Source organism: Heterocephalus glaber, unplaced genomic scaffold (assembly GCF_053883595.1).
Source record: "Heterocephalus glaber isolate CG9 unplaced genomic scaffold, H.glaber_assembly_v1.0 deba00000347, whole genome shotgun sequence".
NCBI classification, from domain to species: domain Eukaryota; kingdom Metazoa; phylum Chordata; class Mammalia; order Rodentia; family Bathyergidae; genus Heterocephalus; species Heterocephalus glaber.
In genome coordinates, this window is record NW_028258143.1 from 61,587,783 (window position 1) to 61,610,164 (window position 22,382).

At 36.1% G+C, this 22,382-nt stretch overlaps 1 protein-coding gene and 1 long non-coding RNA gene across 8 annotated transcripts in view; one reads left to right on the forward strand and one right to left on the reverse strand.

Moving 5' to 3' along the window:
• Positions 1-22,382, reverse strand: part of Pde1a (phosphodiesterase 1A) — a 309,018-nt gene that overhangs the window by 276,606 nt on the left and 10,030 nt on the right. The window lies entirely within an intron of this gene.
• The window catches only part of LOC110346352 (uncharacterized), a 323,700-nt gene that overhangs the window by 255,364 nt on the left and 45,954 nt on the right, over positions 1-22,382 (forward strand). Inside the window, exons 3-4 of the long non-coding RNA XR_002390338.2 lie at positions 6,690-6,779; positions 11,038-11,191. This is a non-coding gene — a long non-coding RNA (uncharacterized LOC110346352). The remainder of the gene's footprint in view (positions 1-6,689; positions 6,780-11,037; positions 11,192-22,382) is intronic.

Here is a 22,382-nt window from a genome sequence, read left to right on the forward strand (position 1 = left end):
TTGGCCCGGGAATTCCCCTCTCCACCACTCTAGCTGCGATGACATAGAAGTTTTACTGTAGTAGAACTGGACTTGAAACTCAGCAGCTTTGTTGCTAAAGGTAGCTGACTTGATTTGGAACAAAGCATGGAAGGCAGAAGGCATGTGACATAGAGAAAATAAACAGCACAATGACACGTGTAAATCAAACTATATCCATAATTCTCTTACGTGTAATTAGAATAAATACTTAAATCAAATGGCAGAAATTATCAAACTGGACAAAAAGATAAGATCTAACCATCTGCTGTCTGTAAGAGGCATACTTCAGATACAAAGACATAAATAGGCTGAAAATAAAGTCTGGAAACAGATATGACATGTACTCTTGAAGTTGAAGTGGCTATATTGGTATCAATCAACTAAGATAAACTTTGACACAAGAAATGCAGTTACAGAAATAATTCATAACTATAAGGTCAATACATCAGGAAGATATGACATTTACAGATGCATATTTAACAACTGTGACCCAAAACACCTGAAGCAAAAGCTGGTGGAATTAAAAGGAGAACTTAGCACTTTAGTTGATAATTTCAACACTGCAGGCTTAATATTTGAAGAAAAATAGAAAAAATATGGAGATATAGAAGATATGAATAATATGATTAATCTACTAGACCTGATGTTTAGAAAACACAATACACAATAATTATAGAATACTTATTCATCTCAAGCACAAACATAAGAATCTCTAGGACAGACCAGATACTAGGCTATAAAGTAAGTACCAAAATAATAATATGATTGAAATCATTCTAGTATTATCTTTAACCACAACATTATAAAATTGAAATCAAGGATAGAAAAAGTAAAGAGAATATAAATAGGTATAAAGCATAATTTATGAATACATATAATTACAATGGAAATTCAAATATATTGTAAAATTAATGAAAATATTTCAATGTATGAGATTCATACAAAACAGTGTTCAAAGTAAAATGGATAGCTTTCAATGCCAATATTACCAAAAAAAATTCAAATAAATAAGCTAAGCATCCACTTTAAGAGCCCAGTAAAAGAAAAACAATTTAAATCACAATCCAGCAGAGGAAGAAAGTAACAAAGGTCCAGAAATCTATATATAGATAACATAAAATAATAGAGAAAATCAATAAAACCAAAAACTAGCACTTTGAAAAGGTCAACAAAATTATTACACCTTTAGTGAATCTAATCAACAAGAGAAAATACATAAAATGCAAAGTCAGGAATGAAATAGTGGACATCACTGTCAATTTTTTAGAAATTAAAAATAGTATAAGGGAATGTTTTGATTGACTCTATGCCAAAAAATTAGACAACTTACAGGAAATGGATGAATTCATAGACAAATATAAATCACTATAATTTACTCATGAAGAAACAGAAAATCTAATAGACCTATACCAAGTTTTAAAAATTGAATTAGTAATTTAAAATCCTCCCACAAAGAAAAGTTCCACATGTCTTCCTTAGCAAATCATAAATTTTTTTTTTGCAAATCCTAATTTTTAAAGCAAATAATACTAATCCTACACCAATTCTTTTATCAAATAGAGGTGGGAAAACATGTCTTAATTTATTTCATAAAGTCAAACCCAGATGAAAAAATAAGGAAACTAAACTGTAAAATAATATCCCTCAGGAACACAAAGGCAGAATCTTAACAGTCTCAACAAAATATTAACAAACAAAATCCAACAACATGGAAAATGATTGTGCAACATATCCAAGTGGTATTTATGCCAGGAAGGAAAGACTAGTTGAAAATGTGAGAATGAATGAATACAATATACTACATTAGTAGAATAAATAACAAAAGCATATCATCATCCCAATAAAGGCTGGGGACAAAGCATTTGGCAAAACCTAAAATGTACTCAACAGTAAAAAACAAATTCGACAAACAAGGAATAGAAAAGAAGTGCACCCACTTAAAGGGCATGGAAGAGAAACACTAATGTGCTCCATCCACAATAGAACCCAAGGCAAAGGTGGCTGCCCGCATCATTCCTGTTCATCATCATGTGGAGGAGCCATCCATTGTGGGAAGGCAAGAAAGAGCAATGATAGACATACAAATCAAAAGGGAAGATTGTCTTTGTTCACAGACTACATGATGCTATCTGTAGAAAATTCTTTTTAAAACTATGAAAGAACAACCTATAGAAGCTAATAAATGTATAAGGCAAGTTTTCAAGAAACATAATTAATATAAAAAATTCAATTTTATTCAATTCTCTCCAATAGCAACTAAAAACTCATAATGAGAACAAGGAAAAAAACTCTATTCAAAATATCATTTAAAAAGAACAAAATTCTTAGCAATAAATTTGATTTCTAAAAGAGTAAGACCTGTATATTGATGCTCATATTACTGCAAGAAATTAAAGATTAAAAAATGCCTCTGAAGAAGACTTGATATTGTTAACATAGCAATAACCTGGATGGATCTTCAGAAACAATAATATATCTATCAAACTCCACCTTGCTTTTTTGTAGGAGTTGCAAATCTGTTCTTAAATTTGATACAGAATTAGAAAACTGTTAGAGCAGTCAAACAAAAAATTTTAAAGAACAAAGTTGGAGGATTTACACTGTGGGGTTTCAAACTTACTATCAAGCTATGGTAATCCAGGCAATTGTTACTGGTATACACTGAAGTATAGATAAATGGAACAGAACTGAAAGACCAGAAATAAATCCTTATACTTTGGGTCAACTGATTTTTAACAAAGTATCAGTAGAAAATGGATGGTTTTTCAACAATTATTGCCAAGGCAATTGGATATTCTCATATCAAAACATGAATTTAGATCCTTACCTCAACCTATACACAAAAAGTAAATCAAATAGGCTATAGGCATGATTAAAAGCTAAAACTACAGAAAATATACAGTAGAAAATAGATGAAAAATCTTTCTGGCCTCGAATTAGGTAAAGATTAAAACACTAAGAACCATATGAGAAAATCCGTAAGAGAAAAAATATCAGATTGGACTTCATTAAAATTAAAACTTTTGCACTTCAAAAGATACCATTAAAAAAGTGAAAGACGTGTGACAGAATAGGAGAAACATATCTATGTATGATATATGTGGTAAAGGACTTAAAAAACTCTTAAAACTGAAAATAAGTTAATTCATTTTTTAAATGGGAAACAGATTTGAAGAGCCATTCTGCCAAAGAAGCTATGCAAAAGACTAATGGAAATAGAGCTTTCGCAAATGAGGAGGAAGAGAAAGGTTGGAGGAATGGAAAGGGAAAGGTACAAAAAAAGAATTAAGATGTGTTATGTATGTATACAAGTCCCTTATGATGAATATGACCATTATATACTGCCAACATGTACTAATAAAAAAGTCTAAGTACATAAATAGATGTTCATCACCACCAGAATTAGGGAAATGTAAGTTAACACCACAATGTAACATACTTACCCATGCACCGGAATGGTACTCGTTTTAAAAGTTGCCATGCTAGGTTCTAGTGATAAAGGGGAATGCAGAAGCCTTCACATACTGCTGGTAAGAATATTAATAGCTGCTTTGGACGTTCAGTAGTAATTTAAAGAATTAAAGTAGACTCACCATTGAATCTAACACTTCTGCTCCTAGAAATCTACTCATATGAATAAAAAGTGTATATCCATACAAAGTACATGGATGTTCATAGCAGCATTATTTATAGGGGACAAACCTGCCCACCAACTGGTGAATGAATAAACAAAATATGGCATAGCCACAAAATTAAATATTATTTGGCAATTAAAAGGAATGAACTTCTAATATACACTATAAAAAACCATTAAAGACTACGTATTTCATGTTTCCAGTTGCATGAAATTTTTAAAAAGATAAATCTATACAGAGACAGAGAGCAGACCAACATGAATTGGGATGGTGGGATGGTAAGGAGAGAGAGATCCATGACTGCAAAATAGCACCAGGAAACTTTTGGGGGGCAACAGAAATGTACTAGAACTAGATGATGCAGAAGGTTGCATAATCTTATAAAGTTACTGAAAATCACTGAATTCTATATTTTTGATGAATGGATTTTAAGATATATAAATTATACCTTAATACAGCTCCTTGAAACCATCATTACTAAACCAAAAGCTTTTATTTGAAACTGACTTCCTAAGAAAGTTTATAACGAAAGCTACTCTGTAGCAGAAAGGCTCATGCATAATATGTTCGAAAGAAGTTCATTAAATTAATGTCAGGAATAAAGCAAATAATTATTCAATTCATGCATCAGAATCTGAATACACTGCCAATTGTAGTTTTCTTCTATCATAAGTAAATCTAATCAGAGTGATTTTAAATGTTAAAGAAAAGTATAAGTTTAATAAAACACACATAGTTTGAGATTTACATAATGCAGGTATTCTCACAATTATTATTAACCCTATTTCTTTTCTGAAAATTTCCCAAAATCATCTTCATCATATTTATAAGTTTTAATAAATCAGAAAGTTATAGTGAGGGTACAATTTACCAATTTCAGTCTGTCAATATATTTTTCATTAAGTTTATTGGTACATTTTAGGTATACAATACAGTTACATTCACCATTGGGATCTTGTACCATTACATGAGTATCTTCGTTCTTATTTTTCCCCCTTCCCCTGCCCTCCCTTCACCCCCTCCACCCTTCCCTATTTACAGACTTTGTTTCCATTTTTTCCTTTTCTCATATTTTTTCTTTTCCCTTATTTCCTTTCCCCTACCCTTCCCATTTCCCTAACTCCTTTAGACCTTTTCTTCCTATTTCACATTATCAGTTATACCATTTGAACCTTATTTACACTTTTAGTTTTTCACACCAGAAAAACTATTCGGTATTTACACATGTGTGAATTTGTCAATATTAACATATCATGAGCCCATCAGGGATTTAGCTCAGTGGCACTACGTCTGCCTCTTAAGCTGAAGGTCGTAAGTTTGATCCCCAGTACCAAAAAAATAAAAATTAAAATTAAATATCATGAGCCCGTTTGGTTCCATTCTGATGCTTACAACACTGAAATATGCTTCCATCTTTTCCTCTGTCAATGTTCAATTTACCAAAGTCAACAGTGGATTCTTCCCAACTATGACCTTACGAATACATTGACTCAAGGGAAACACAAATAGCTGCTCATAAATAAACTGGATAGCCAAGCATGGTGGCACCTGCCTGTAATCCCAGTACTTGGGAGGCTGAGGCAGGAGGATTGCCATGACTTCAAAGTCAGCCTGACTACACAGTAAGTTCAAGACCAGCCTGAACTATACAGTGAGACCCTGTCTCAAAATAAATAAATAAATAAATAAATAAACAAACAAACCAGATAAAGTTATCTGATAGAAACAGATAAAAGGGAATAATATAGTTAATAGAAATTCAGATATCCAACTGTTATGGCTTATGTCTAGATGTCCCCTCAAATCCTCATACACTCATAAGTTGGCCTTTTTCAGAGCTGGCTGGATCTAGAGTGTGTGATGCTGTGATTAAGAGTGTGTGATGACTAAATCAGTCCACTGATTATTTTGGTGCCACCCTAATCCCAGTAGCCTAGATACAATATAAAAGGGGCAGAAAGACACTTATGGTCCCTAGCTTGCTTGCTTTGCTGTCTTCTGCCTGCCATGAACTGTTTCCGCCTGCAGTGCCCCTCTGCCAAGCCACCCTTGGTAGCTAGTTATGGACTGAAACCTCTACAAACTGTGAGCCAAATAAACCTTTCCTCCTTTAACACTGGGTGTCGGGTATTTTGTCTCAGCAGCGAGAAAAGTAACTAAGACGCCACCTCATTTAGCAAGTGTGATTTTTCTGTTTATTATTCCAAAAAGTGTTCTGTCATAAGGGTTTCTATTTGTGTATTGCACTATGCTAACCCACTTAATTTATATACTAAGATCACACTATTGCTAAAACAATGATAATGCCACATCTATATACTTGCACAAAATCAGCTTGGAAAAAGTATAAATACATAAGATACGAAGATGAAAAGTTGAATATATAAGTAATTTAAAACATTTAATTATATTTTCCAACTAAATTAGCAAATATTAAAAATACTGTACCATGTCTGCCAATGTGCAATGAAACTGACCTTCATAGAAATTATATAATCCACACTTCAGTACTGTGTTTCAACAACTGAAATGTATAAATGTTCCCCAAGTACCCAGTCAATGAAAACTCAAGAAAATATGATCAGAACAAAAATAAAAGTGCCCACTTTCATGAAGTTTGCATTCTAGTAGAAGACAGACAATAAGCAAATAAACAAGATGTCCAAAAGTGAGAGGTTCTATAAGTAAAACTAAAATAAAGGGCCACAGACTGATATTTGGGGAGCTACTGTATCAAAGATGGTCTAAGAAAGCCTTCCTGGGAGGTGGCGTTTGAATAGAGCCCTAGAAGGAATGAAGGATGCACCATGTGTGTCTCAGACAGCAGTGCACCAGGCAGAGCACAGGCCCTAGGTCTGGAGGAAGCCAGTGCAGATGGGGATGAGTAAGAGTAGAGTGGACAGACATGAAGTTGGAGGTGGAGGAGAAGGTGCAAATCATAAAGCATAAGGACTTTTGATTTTACATGGAGTTAAAAAGCCAGTGGAAGTTCTTAAACAAAGAGGTGACAAATCTACCTTCCTTTTCTTACAGAATCACTTCAACACCTTGTAAAGAAAGGTACTTGGACATAAGTGAAAGCAGGGAGACAGCACCAGGCTCCAACACGTGGGAGAATTCCAGGTGAGAAATGATATGATTTGGTCAAGGAAGATTCCATCAGGGGCAGTAAGAAGTGGTTGAATTCTAGACATATTTTGGAGACAAATTCCATAGGATATTCTGGTGAACTAGATGTTGTGAGAGAAGTCAAGGATCACTCTAAAGCTTCTGGAAGCTTCTGGTCTAAGATCATGACAGATCGGATTTACCATTGATGGAGAAAAAGATATCTATAGGAAGAGACAGTTTTATAGAGGGATCAGGGGGAAAATTGTATGATTTTGTAATGTTAACTTTGAGAAGTCAGAGATATCAGAATATCTGTGTGTTTTGAAGTAAGCAGATGTCAAGATGGAAGATAAAATATTTGACACTAATCAGTAGATTGGGGGAATATAACACCATGATGCTGAATGTTGTCACATGGGGAATGGTCACAAACCGGAAACAGCCATCCTGAGAACTGAGTCATGAGACATTCCAAATTTAAGATGTTGGAAAATAAGGAGAAATTGTTAAAAAAACAACAACAACAACAACAAAAAAACAAGATGGCGTAGCCAATGAAGTAGACAAAGAAACAGAATATAATTCTGGCAACATTGAAGAAAGTCTGTCAAAAAGCTGTCACATGCCACATGCTGTAATGAGCCGAGAGGGATGCAGACAGAGAAGTGGGCATTTAATTTGGCAATATGTATGCTATGGATGATTTTTAACAAAAAGGCTATATAAAAATTATTAGAATGGATTTAAGAGAAAAGATCAAAAAGGAAAAATGAGTACAGAAAATTCTTTAAAGGGGAAATTTGACTTTGATGGAGGTAATATAAGTTAATAATAGATTTTTATTTTTCTAACCTGGAAATAATATTTTTTGCTGATCAGATTTACATACACTAGAGAGGAGAAAAATGTGAGCTAAACCAGGGGCAATCCTACAAATGATGTCCTCAAGTGCCAATATAATTCAGTTCACAAGTAGGGAATAGCCCGAGACCAGGGCACTGGCCGCACATTCACTATACCAGAGAGAAGGCAGAGTCCTGTGGGCAGAGACAAGTGGGATTATAGATCTGGCCAGATAGAGCTCTTCTGCGTCGTTCCTTTGCTCAGTGAAACAGAAAGCAAAGAGAAAGGAGGCGTCTGAATGAGAGGGGAGAAGAGAAGGTTTGGAGCAATCATCCATGGTTATAAGGCATGTTATAAGGAACACTTTTGGTTCCTGGTCACTCCTTTAAGGAAGAAGGCAGGCAGTAGGATGATGTGGCTTTCTCAAGACACAACCAGCTCATAAATGCAAGCATCAAATGATTAGAGTGGAATTTAACCAGGAGCAGCATTTTCTTGGAAGTGGATATATGAAAATTTCAAGGGAGTTCAATGAATATTCAAGCAAAGGATTAATGGGAAAGAATGCCATTTTCCACCATCTTGCATATTCTCACACTGTTTGTTTCTCCTAGAATATCATTTTTCTTATTGCTATTTAAGGAAATCCTTCATGATCCTGGGTAAATGCCACTTCCACAAGTTTTTTATTTCTCACTGCTCTTACCAAAGACTGATCATACTTCTTAATCTCATTCTCTATTGCACATTTAGAGGCTCAACAACAACCCTAAATGCCTTGCTTAAGAGCCAGAATATATTCAGCCCATAAAATTCCATTTTTCTCTGGAAATAACTCTCTGTGACCATGACCTTTACCATTATTGCCATGAACTGATGTTCTGCCTCACTTCTTGGTTTTTGTTTTGGTGTCCAGTCTGCTCATTTCCTAGCATCCTGCTTAGTCTTACCAACATCAATATGGCTGTCCATGTCTCTTTAGACAGGTACTGGATTCCTTGTCCAACAGATTAATTTCCAGTACTGACTCTACAATCCTCAGGCTTATTCTGTTCTGCTTGTTTCATACTAGATAGGACAAGTACTACAATTATTTGTATCTAATTTGTATCTAATTATTGTGCCAATGTGTAACATTTACATTAAGTATGTTTTATTGAATGAATGTCTTTGTGAATGAGTAAATGAATGGATTATGGATGGACAAATGAAGATTTGTTTATACTTTTTGGCTCTCAAATTTAAACTGTACCTAAAATTTGCAAGAATAACAAGGTTCTATCATAAAAGTCTGAGTCTGTGATTGATGTTAATGGCTTAGGTTTATAGAATGATCATACAAATTAGAACTGTTCTCTTTATGACCTTAAATTCAATCATGAGACAAGGTCAAAATATTCATCTTGTGAATGAATTTGATTTAGAGGAGAATCAACTTTTCTATCATGTGCTTTTTGTAAGCCATGAACTTTTATTTTCCAAAACAATGCTAAATGATTATTTTTATTCCATGAAACATGTTTTTAATTCTGATTCTCAAAGAGATCCTGTGACAAGAGATAGCCACATGCCAAAAAGTCATTAGTGCCGCCTTTGTTACTCACATATGTAATTATGTGAGAAATTACAAAAACAATTCATTGACTTAGAATGGATGTCAGTCCCCACAGGTTCTCTTAGGATAACTACCAATGGACAGAGGACCAGTTGGCTTTTCAACCACACTTTATTGTATAAAAGCTCTACTCTGCTAACCTAATCCTCATTATTACAACAGCTGTAAGAGCCACAAACAGCAAAACACTGCCAGAAACTTAAAGACATTCATAGAACAAAATATTTACCAATTCCTTTCAATGCATAACAAAAATAACCCCTTAACTGACACAAACTTGTCATTCAAAAGTATTTTCTGTACTAACTTTTGCAATTTATTTTATACTAGAATTTGAACAAGCACTTCAGCAGCTCAGAGAATAATAACATTCCTTGGAAACATTAAATTCTTTAGTTTGAGGCACTGATTTGGAGAGTTTTGAAAGCTAAAATTCCTCATTCCCGGCCATCTTAGCTAAGGTTCTAACTGTGAATTTGCTAATGCCAATTGAAAGCAGTCTCGAAGTACTTGGAAAGGAAAGTGAGGAGGAGCTATCTTCCTACTACTGCTTTTGGCTGACAAAAAGGACATGAGAGCATGGTATTGGCTGGGTTCCACCTTTGCTTATCCAGACTCTGGCTTCAGAGGTATTTGTAGGCAGTGGAGTGATGGCATTCAGTGATACTATGGCTCTGACATGGATTCCTAACACCCATACCCAGCCCTGGTGGTGCACTTTCAATTTACTAGTCCACTGGTGGCTCCTGACTTTCAGTTCCTACAAGTCTTCCTATGACTGGTAAGCAACTAACACCTGTATTACACCCTTTCTGTTTGAAATACTGGAGAGAGTAATTCCTATCCCCTGAGCTGAATCTGTGTAGTATAATTCCTGTGAGCAGATCACCTGTGATAAATGGGATTAGTACACGGTCTTTCTTCAGTGTTTTCAAGACAACTCAAGTGAAAAAGAAAATGTGAATAAATTTTAAATTACTGAAAATCTTGAGTCCATCTTTTGTTGATCAGGTTTAGTTAAATTCCTGCATTTATCATTGCTACTTCCTAAAACTCCACTAACATCCTCAGGAAAAACATGAAAATGTTATAAATTTCTCAGAAGGTTAAGGTGTGTGGGGGCAAGACTTAAAAAAATCAGTTCATTTTTGGAAGTTTGGAACATAGATGCAGGAGTGGAAATATAGAAAAGAATAACAGCAAAACACAAAAATGACGCCCAGAGTCCACGAGAACAGGCAGCACAGAGGGTCCAGACACTGCGGAAGTCAGGGAGTCAGAGCAGAGTGGGCTGAAAGAAGAGTCTAGCTGAAAGTCTGTAGCGAGAAGGCAGCTCCTCCTTTTCCTCCTCAATACATGAAAGCACCAGTCCCACATCACACTGGAAGATCAGATGCCGATTTTTGGTGAAATTAAATCACCAAGGTGCAGGCTGGGGATTTAGCTCAGTGGCACCACGCCCACCTCACAAGTGCAAGGTCCTGAGTTCAATCCCCAGTACCACAAAAAAAAAAAAAAAAAAAAAAAAACCTAAAACCACCAAGGTGAGAAAGATAAATTGTTTTGCTCAAAAAATAACTTAAAAACACATAATGAACGGTATTAATCCCAACTCCTTTCCTCACTCAATTACAGAATTGACCCAACAGGATTTCAACATCATAGACAAGAGAATAGATTATTTTCCTTTCAAAAAATAAATAGCTCCAGAGCAAGATCTGAGGATGCTGGCATTTGGTAATCACCCAATTAAGTGACTGGGTGCCTACTACTCTACTGCAAGCTTCAACAAACACTATCCTTTCCCAACAGGTGCCAACCAGCTTCCAGCATCTCTTTTAAGTGTGAGAAGACAGTCAAGAGTCACCAGACCTCTGAGGAAAAGCTCCAACATGAAAGACAACACAAAAAAAAGACAGAGAAAACAGCAACTCCAAAAAAGGCTATTCACACAGAAGAAAAATTGGTAATCAACTAAAACTAGTTTTATTGTTATTATATGCTGATAAAGTGGAGTGCTACAAGGAAGAATCAGGCAAAGTAAGAACATGGTCAGGCCTTAGAAAAATATGAGTTTGAAAAATGGATGTTAAAGTTTTGAATTCTGAAAAATGGGCAAGAGAGAGTTTAATCCACACAGTGCAAGATACAAATCTCAGGGGGAAATAAAGAAGGAGAGAAGTTATCAAATTAAAATCTGAAGAAACCTTCCCCAAAGTGAAAGGTGCATATTTCCAGACTGGAAGAACCAACCAATTTCCCGGTATAAAAATTCTCACCCTAAAGTTATTAATATGAAACTTCAGAATAAGAAAGTGAGGAAAATTCCTAGACCCTGGGGGTTGGGAAGAATATCATATAAAACCTTGAGGACTGACTGGCATCTTAGTAGCAGTCTTGAACATTAAAACACAACAAACCAATATCCACAGAATTTTGAAGCAAAATTATTTTAAACTTACTATGTTAGAGCCAATTAAGCTGTGTGAAAATACAATATATATAATTTCATGTATGATTGCACTTGTAAAAATATAATTCCCAATGTCAGGAACTATTAGAGAAGCTCATGCCCTAAATGAGAGCAAGCCATGTGTCTTAGCTACTTTTCTCATTGCTAAGACAAAATACTCAACACCCACAAGTTAAGAGAGGAAAGATTTATTTAGCTCACAGTGTGTAGAGGTTTCAATCTGTAATCAGCTGGCTCCAAGGCAGAGTGGTGGGCAGTTGGTGGGCAGAAAAAAACAAGCAAGGGATGACCACAACTGTTTCTATGCCTTATATTTTATCCAGGCTACTTAGGGTGATTGGCCCTCACACCCTTAATCCTAGTGCCCTTGAGCCTAGCATCCACCATGAATCAATCCAGTGTCACACATTCTAGATCCAGCCACCTTTGAAAAACCCTACCTATAGCTGCATGAGCCTTTTAGGGGACATCTAGACACAAGCTGTAACACCAGCAACAAGGGGATCCAGGAAGCAGCAGACCCAGCTCAGGATGGTGCTGAAGGGATTTCCCAGATCAAGGCAAAGGTGGTCCCAGCTGAGCCTCAAAGAGTCCCAGACAGAGATGGAAGATAAATCCTTGAAAAACAATGCTTCCAGAAAGAGTGGGACCCAAAAGAAGCACATGAGGAATATTCAATTGTAGGAAATATATTGAAGGGTGTTTTATGACTCTTTTGGTGAACTTGGAAAGAATTAGTGATAGGTATGCAGTAACTGAGGCCAACAAACTAGCAATTAAATGAGATGTTTATTAATTCCAGGAAACACAAGGAGCTATACTCTACAGGAAACATATTCACATTTCATAGTTGGCTCAGAATGAAGCCAATTAATTTATAATACTATAAAACCAAGATATTGATTCTCTGAAGTGGTAATAAGAGGAAGCTAAGTCAAGAGGAAGGTGGTTAGATTTAGGTTTAAAATGCTAAAGTTTCATCTATTGTTATATGAAGTAGTAAATAATGCTTAAAATAAATACATTTGAAACAGGTACACAAAATTATTGTTTGAAAATATGATTATAAACACAGGAAGAAAAATTAAAACATGAAAGTTGGTATTTTAGGAAGCAGATCTGGGTAGCACCAAAGGATGGAGAAGGAAACGCCTATTTTTATTGTTTTATGGTACTATTTTATTACTTTAATAAAATGAGGACCAATTTTTGAAAGCAAATGTTTTGTACAATATAAAGGATTAGTATCACTGAAGTCAAATGTATGTTTATTTAAGGACCAAGCCAAAGTGTATGAGTGGCAGTTTGAGCCAATTAATCATCTCTATATTCCTTTATTGTACAAAACCAGATTCAATTTCCTAAACACCAAAAGTAGATGTAAAATCTATCCACAAGTGACCATTACAGTGAAGTCATAATTCTTCAGTATCATGATCCCCTAAATTCTATGTACAACGACCTTAATAGTAATAAAAATCAAAAGAGAGTCAATGACTCCTCTTCATGTCTGATCCACACATTCTTACAGTTCTTGAATGGCAGTTGCATTTACAGCTACACAATTATATATCAGTATTTCATGTGAGTGTGTGTGTGTTCATGTGTGTGATTGTGTCCATGGCAAACTTCACTCTTGGAGACAAGATCCTTACAAGAAGTGACAATTAATTGCTTTCTCAGCACGTACAGATTCACACAACCATTTGGCTCTCAGAGGGAATTTAGGAGTCTGATTAAGGTGAACTGAAGCCACAGTGACTGCAAGGAGAGGAAGGGAATAACTCTTACCAGTGCAACCATCTCTCCATCCTGTGGCTCAAGCCCTACTTCCCCGTGGTCCTTCACGCTATTTATGTGTTCTTGCTCCTGATCCATATATGAAAACTGGCCACCTCCCACCCTCAACACCACCAACAAGCTCCAGTCACTCAAGAGCAGAATGGTGAAAGGAAAGCCTTGTTAGGTGTGTTCAGGGCCACAAAGAGAATTTCATTTCCTTGACCAAACACAGTCTCACTGATTTCTGGAGCCAATTTTTATTGTTGTATAGGCGACGTTTAAAAGGCTGTTGTCAAGGAAAAGCATCCTAAAATTAGAACTGCCAGCTTTGTTTTCTTTGCGGGAATGGCCACACTTTTTAACAGCCTCTTCTGTTTTGAAGAGAAAACCTAGTAACGAAATGCAAAGGAGCTCACAGAAGTCTGAGGAAAAAAATGAAGCTGCCTGTATATATTCATTTCACAAATTCTATTTCTTGTGTAAGCTTGTCTACACATGATGTGTGTTTATGATAGCATTACAGGCCTTTGAAAAGAACAAAAGATCTGTGATTCTAGTGCCTCATTCCAGCAACTCATTGCCACTACCCCCCTCTAACCTCCCCACACTCTGGCCATCTGTAATCATGGCACACACCTGCCCTGAGTTTGCCTGGAAGCAGCACACAGAGAACTGATCTCTCCTTAGGGGCCTGACTGCTGGCGGATGGCAGTACTGCCTGCCAGTTCCGATGCAGTTCCTCAGTGACACTCTTCTCTCAAGTGATTAATCCACCTTCTCCTCTCTCCTCAGATGCCACCCTCCTTTCCCTCTACTCATTTTCGGCAAATAATCTTTTATTTCATTTCACTGAGAATATAAAAGTAAACAGAGAGACTATCAGCAAGTTGTTACTGACCAACTTGTAAATGGGCCCAGACTTCTGTCTTCTCTGCAATTCTCTGTCTCTCTGCCCCTCTTTCTTTCTGACTCTCTCTCCCCAGTGCATCTGCACTTCCTGCAGACTCCTGATGGATATTCCCAACAGAAAGCTCTGATAATATTTCCACCATTAAACAAACGTATATCTACCTGCAAACTCCTCACCCCAGCTCTCACCCTACGTTTAAGATTACCTTTCCAGAAAATGATTTAGAGGCCACTGTACATTCTGTGTACTTCTCAGCCCTCAGCACACTCTTCTACCTAGCTTGGCCTCTGAGGAGGCCTGAGAGTATTTAACTGAGAGTATTTTGCCAAGACTACTAATGACCTCCACAATGCAAAACCACTGGCCAATGCTCAGTCCCTGGCACATGACTTCTCAGCAACATTTGACATTTGACATTCACTTTATAGAAAAATAGTCTTCCTGTGGCTTACAGGAAGCTATAGCAACACCGGCCGCTACTCAGTCTTCACTGCTGTCTTCTCTTCTTCCTTACTGGAGTGTTGGAGTACCTGAGGCTCTTCCCTGATTCTCCTCTCATACCAATTTTAATCTCCAGGAGATCTCCTCTTATCTCATCTCATCTCATTTTAAAGCGGTGGGACTTTAAAATACGACTATGCATTGACTATTCCAAAACTTTCAGCTCTGATGCTTTATCTGTCTAGCTCTCTGTTTATTTCTTAAGTCCAACTGAATGTGTAATAAGTATCCCAAAGTTTATGGCTCATTTGGCAGCAAAATGACCTGAACTAAGGAGAGGACACATATTGTCATTATTTACTGAATATTTAAGTGAAATTCTGTACTTTTTGCACACATATACTGATATACTGAGGATGCTACCCCAGGCCCCAATGGAAATATTTGGCAATTTTAGAAATAGGTACCCAATTACTTTTCTAAAATTTGTAAAGTTATGAGTTCAGAACACATCTGGGCCCAAGAGTTTCATATAAAGAACTGTAGCTCTCTCTCTCTCTTTCACACACACACACACACACACACACACACACACACACACACACACACCAGGCCATTACGCCTTAGTCTTTTTATTCTTTATACCTCTACATCCATTTTAGCAGTTTCAACTATGTCTTGAATCTTCATACAGTAGTTCTCTCTTATTCCACAGTTCTGCTTTCTGCAGTTTTGGTTACTTAAGATCAACTACCATCCAAAATATTAAATGGAAAACTCCAGAAATAAATATCATGTTTTCAATTGTGTGCTGGTCTAAGTAGTAAGATGAACGCTCACACCTATCCAGCACTATCTTGCCCAGCGCATGAATCATCTCCTTGATCCACATATCCACACTGTATAGGCTACCCACCTGGTAATCACTTAGTGGCCATCTCAGTTGTCACAATGTCATGGTACCACAATACTTTTGCTAAAGTAAGCTTATTTTACTTGGTAGTGACCCTAAAGCTCAGAAGTAGTGATTCTAGCAATGTTATTAACATTTATTATTATAATTCTCCTATTTCATTATTATTGTTGTTAATCTCTTGCTGTGCCATCTTTATAAATTAAATTTTATCATAGATACATATGTATAGAAAAAGCAGTATGCAGGGCTTAGTGGTATCTATACTCTCAGTTATCTATTGAGAGATTTCTTAACACTGCAATAGCCACTAATGTCACCAAAGCTACTGAACCTTCTAGTGGACAACTGCCATAGCTTCCTAACACATCCTCCTATTTCCAATCTTGTTTTTCTCACATTCCCCATTTCTCAGGATTATTTTCCATCAAATGACCATAGAAGTCTTAAAACATAAGTAAGATCCTCCAACCCCATTGTTCTGAAGAGTTCCCATCGGGCAGCATATAAAGCCCTAATTTATCATGGCCTCTTAGATCTTAGATAATCTGACTTCCACCTTTCCGAGCACACTTACCTCTCACCCTCTCTCACCTGCATTCCAGCCCCACTCGCCTTATTGCATTTCCTCAAATATGCCAGACGCCCCAGCTCTGGGTCTGTGCTTCCATCCCTCTGCATATGCTGCCAGTTCATCAGGCCTCACATAGCTCACTCCTCCCTTCCCAAAGCTCCTCTTCACAAGTGCCTATCACAGGAAGCTCTTCCCTGACAATTCTTTTCTAAACTAGCCCCTTTTGAACTTCCCAGGAAGTTCATTGTGTTACCCTGTTTTTACTAAAAGTAATACATATTACTTTAGTAATTAATTCCCTCACTGTCAAAGATAAACTCACTGAAGGTACTTTGAACAGTATTACCATTATGTTCTCGGTGCCTGGAATAATACCAGAACTTTCCATGTGTCCAATGAATGATTTCTAGTTGAGTGAATAGTCCATGAAATAATATATGTTGTCTACTTTCTAAAGTTCCTTAATATCTTCACAAGTGTCAGTATGTTCTGGATGAACTTAGGCTACAACTTTCTTTTTTTGTGTGTGTGAATGACTCCCAAGATAGTTCTCATCCATGACTAAGATTACCATAGCATGACTCACACTGTGTAAATTAGGGTTTACTTCAGTACCCCTGAGACATGTACTTAACAAAACAATCTGAGTTTATGAAGGAGAGTTTTTACTTTTAATTCTTTAATTTTATTGTGAATTTAAATGTTTCCTCTTTTGACTTTAAGATGACTTGGCAACATGTTTCTAAGTCCTAAGTGCTATAAAGCAATTCCATGTTATTTCTTATTTTTCTGGTAATATCAGATCAATCAAATCTTTCAATTATAGAAAGTATATATTTCATAAATTTACTATAGAATTAGATATCAAGGAAATATAAAAATAAGCAAGAAATAATTTTAGCATTGTATTTTATTTAGTTATCAATTGCTGATAAGGAATTTTAAAAATTATTGCTTCATGTAAAACAAAGGAGAGTATATATAACTCATTCTGAGAAATAATGGTGGAGATATTTTAATCCTTTAAACTGAATATTACTATTTTGTGACTTTCATTTTGTAACATTCTCAGCCATTAAGTATATACGACCTCCTTAATCCATGATTCCATTTTGGATAGATGAATTATCATTTAGAGAGACTCATCTTTTGATATATACTTTGCAAATATCCATCCATAACTGAAGTATGATTCATATGACAGGATAAAGTCAGAGAACAAAAATATTCAATGTCAATTTGAAAATGGTGACTTCAGTTCGAGCCTTGTCAAATACTTTTCAATTTATTTTTCTGGTAAAAATAAAATTCAAGACTTGTTAAAATTGCTCAGTCACTTTGGGAAAATGCAAGATTACCTTGCTTTAAAGTCACAAGTTTCTCTTTGAGGAGAAACTTGTAAGGAGAAGATTGCTCTTCAACTGAGTAGTAAACAAGAAACTGTAGCCTGGAAACGAATACCAAACTATTCAGGATGATCACCCCTAAGTTCAGACAGGTTGTCTCCTGTCTGCCTCATTGCAATCTGGAAACTTCAGCAGACAGTGAATTCTCACAGGATACACAGTGGTCCTGCAAGGCCACAAGAGGCCAGAACTAATGATGGAAAGATATTCTCAACATAATCCTAATTACTCAGCTACATCATGGTAGATAAATTAAATCTTCCTAGGATACGAATAGTACAGAACTTAGGAAATTAGAATCTTCAAGTAAGAATTTTAGTCACTAGACAATGTTTGAATCTCCTTTGTATTTTACACACAATGCAGTTATCGGATCACCTTTTCCCTCAGTCTTCTATTTGGCAGAGTAATGAGGGGAAAGCACATGCATGTTTTACACACAGTTGTACCACTAAACAGCTGCCCTGTGTAGATGTTTATTCAGTCCCGACATAGGATGTATGCACTTTGATTACATTACTTTTATCCCCTCACAATTCTGCTAAGTTCCATAAAATATTATGTGGTTGTCTTGACTGAGATGCAATACCATCCCCGAGCTTCACTATTGGTCAGGCTTTTCTGATATTTTATTCCCTATATTTTTCCAGAAGCAGCTCAAAGATATTCCATAAAATTCGTTTGATCTCCTAGCCTGAATTAATCTTGCTGCTGAACAACTGTAACTTTTACTGCCTGAATTATTCAATTTTAAAATGGTAGCATATTGCCAAGTTATTGTCCTTTGTTCTAGTGAATCATTTTTAAATTCTACTTTATACCGTAGACTATACTAGGCACTAAAGATATAATGATGGGCAGAAAGATTCTACCTCATCCCTCTTGTTACCTTCGAGGAAAGATGAAGCATTAATGTAATTCTGAGAAATTAAAGAATAATAACATTAAAAAAGAAAGGGCAGTTACATAGAAGGGTCACCTATTGTAGTTTCAGATACTCGTTTGTACCTCTCTGACTTTAACAATGCTCTACATAATACTCCACTTTCTGGACTGATCTTTCAGAAATTCAGCTTCATTATGATTATGTTCTTCCTCCTTGTCGTCAGGTTATACTTCATTTCAATTCAATTTAAATTAAAAATATTTTTACTACAAATCTCTTTTCCTATTAATAAAGATTTGTCCACATTTTTGTCTTCACCAAAGAAGACTTCTGGTTTAGTATAAAACTTAAAACTCTTACTCTTTCTTTAAAATGAGAGGTGTGAGGCTGGGGATTTAGCTCAGTGGTTCCGCCACCTGCAGGGGCAAGGTCCCAAGTTCGATCCCCAGTATCAAAAAAATAAATAAACAAATAAAATGAGAGGTATAAACTAAGATTTTACTTTAATTCACAGGAAAACTGGTGACATTTAGTAATAGCAGAATTAATGGTATTGTCAACTTTGGAACACACAACTATTTATAGATAAATCAAAAATTATAAAGACAAAGCAAAGTATAATGTCAAGAATAAAGTTACGTGGAACTTTTCTATAAATCAATTGCTTAAAGAATAAAGAGAGAGTGAAGGAAAAAATTGATCAGATTGCTTTCCAAACAACTCTACGTGGCAAGAAACCATGAGGGACAAAAAATAAGTTGTGAACAGGAATGAAAAGCAAAAACATTGTATTGTGTTGAGGATTAAGTTAAGAAACAAATTGTACTGTGTTAAGGATTAAGTGAATAATATTTACAACATGATTGCCTTTTAGGATAGTGGATTATGCATCACCTGCTCATAAAATAAAGGTGGCACAATAAACAGCACTTTCTCAGGTGCAACTCCTTCCAATGAACTCTAAAAATTAGCTAAGCAGAGCCAATGTGGCTCAGTGAGACACATCCAAAACCAACTCTCAGCTAAGTTGTTCCTGCCCTACCTATTTCTTTGATTACCACAATTTATTCTCCCTACTTTTTTTTATTCCCTTTCATTTTTCCCTATCATTTACTTCTCTGGGCCAATAAAAAATTAACAAATGTTCCAAACTCATAAATGCAAAAGTTGAGGTCAGTGTTTTCTTGCTCTCCCTTCCATCTGGAAAGGCAATCTTTGCCTTTTTTTTCAATACCAAGGATCAAACTCAAGACCTTATGCTTGCAAGGCAGGCATGGCACCACTGAGCTAAATCCCCAGCTGGAAAGGCAATCTTATACTGGAATGGTTTGAATAATAGTAGAAAAATGTACGTAGAAAGGAGTAAGATGTACCACAACTTTGTCCTTTGTCTTTGTGGTTGCAAAGAAGCCTAGAAGACTAGGAACTGGGCCTCCCCACGCCCTATATGACCTGTTGTCAGGGCAACAGGATGTGTGGAGAGCCCTGGCCTTTCTAGTGCCTCTTACTAAGGTAACAGCATATGAACTATCTTCTTTTATGCAACGATGCAGCTTCCCGGCCTTACTCTATGCTTCTCTTCTATGGGAAATTATATTTGTTCAGCAAAATCTAAGAGTAACACAACTTCAATACACAGACGACCAAAAGAGCAGGTTTGGGAGGAAATATCATAAGTGCATATATATTTTTAGTGTTGCTGGTAAAAACAATGCAGAGGAGAATTTTATTGGGGTGGCTTTCTAAAAAGAAGGACCTCTCAAATTTTATTTTTACAATACAAAGCATTTACTAATTGCTAGTGAGGTCAAAGAAGTACATGATAGATGATGAGCAAGAAGAAAAGAGAGTGATAGAAGGAAATGTTGAAACCAGAAAATTACATGGAAAAAAATATCTAGAAGCTAAGAGCAGATTATAGGTTTATATCTAATGAACTACCCCATAATTTAGTGACCAAGAAAGTATTTATTATTCTCTCACAATTTTGAAGAAGTCTGGCCTGACCTCACTCACTGTCCGGTTGGTTTGATCTAGAGGAGCCTCAGCTGGAAGGGTTTGTGTCCATGTAGGTCAGCTTGACCGGGCTTCTTCACATGCTGCTGGGAAGCTTCCAGAAAGCAGCCAGAGGGAGGAGCCCTGTCCCAGGCCCTTCCCAGCCTTCACTCGCATCACACCTGCGAAGGTCCGGTGGGCCAAAGTCAGCTACACACCCAAGGCCAGTATGTGAGGGATCATTCACAGGTAGAAATGCAGGAAGGCATACATAAATGGGGTTTATACTAGACAACAACATGGAAAATTTTCTGGAAAATAAAGACCTGTTAGAAAATTTGAAATTTTTAAAGAAGAGGTGTGCTGGAGAATGAAATACCAAGAGGCCAACACAGAGAGACACTGGTCCCTATTGGAATCATTGAGAAGCACTGGACATTTTGCAAGTTCTAAAAGTTAGAAATGACCCCTCTAATCCATATACAAACCATCTCCAAATGGAGGCTAAGACAATGTATGGTTTGTATTCCATTTAGGAAGTAAAACAGAATAAACTCCACTAAATTGATTTTTCTGAAATTAATGAAAGAGGAAAATCTGTTCACTTTACTTCAGGAAAAAACATTCCTCTGTGCTGAAAATCTTTTATAACAAGAACAGAAGAGGTAGCTTTAGCAAGTATTACATACCTAGATTTAATCACTAGAATTTCTGGCACTAGAATTTTATTACCAAATAAAAATCCTCAGAGTTGGACACCTGGACATTACTACGGCACAGTTTTCTTCTCTATGGTTCGGGGTACTAAAGGCCAAGCAAATTACAGTGATTTTGCAAAGGTCCAAACTCTGAGTGTGGGTAAAGGTTGTAGAAAAGTCAAATTCTTTTTCCTATACTATCAAGCATCATCAATATTTAGGAAAATAGAGAAGTGATTTTAAGTGCATGTCATGGAGAAAGAAAGAAACAAAACTGGGGGGTTTCTGACAACTAAAGCGCGTGCCAAGTGATATCTCCCTTTGGTACTCAGCTTGGAGTATGCAGAATAGGCAAACAGATGGTGAGAGTGTGCGAAAATCAAAACAACTTCTGAAATGTCAGGCTATATAGTGAGTTTTGAGTGTTAAGCGGAATTATCCAAGATAGTGTCAGATGAAGTATGTGCCTGGAAACCTGGCCCTTCCCCCTACGAATTGGGAAACATTGGCCAAGTCACTTATTGTCTTAGTGGCTCAGTTTTCTCATCAAAAAACTGGAGATAATTGTTCTGAGAATTGCAGATGAAAAGAAAAATCTTTTAGGAAGTATAGAGCACAAAAAATGATAAGGCATAATTACTACTATGATTCAGTGATAAGGTGATTTTAAACAACTTAAGGTAATCAGAAATATGATTGATACCCAAGTTATATAATTCTTTCTTACCTTGTTCCAAATACAGTTAGGAACTAATCCTTAGAAAGTCCAGTTTTAAGTGGACTTTCAGTGGAAATAGATATTGCTTTCTAATTAGTTTAACTTTCTTCTAAATTATCTAGGACCTGTTTCATAAGAATCCCTTGATCACCAGAGTTTAATCAAGATTCCCCTCTGTGTTCTTCTGAAACTTTGGTGCTTAGAGATTTTACTTTTTTCCAGGATCCATTATTACCGTATTTGAGTAGCTATAAATAGCAAAATTTTTTCTGCCAACAAATTATCTGCATGCTTCAGCATTTTAGGGACCAATTTAGTAAACATTTACACTTTAAAATATTTTATAAATAAAAAATGGAAT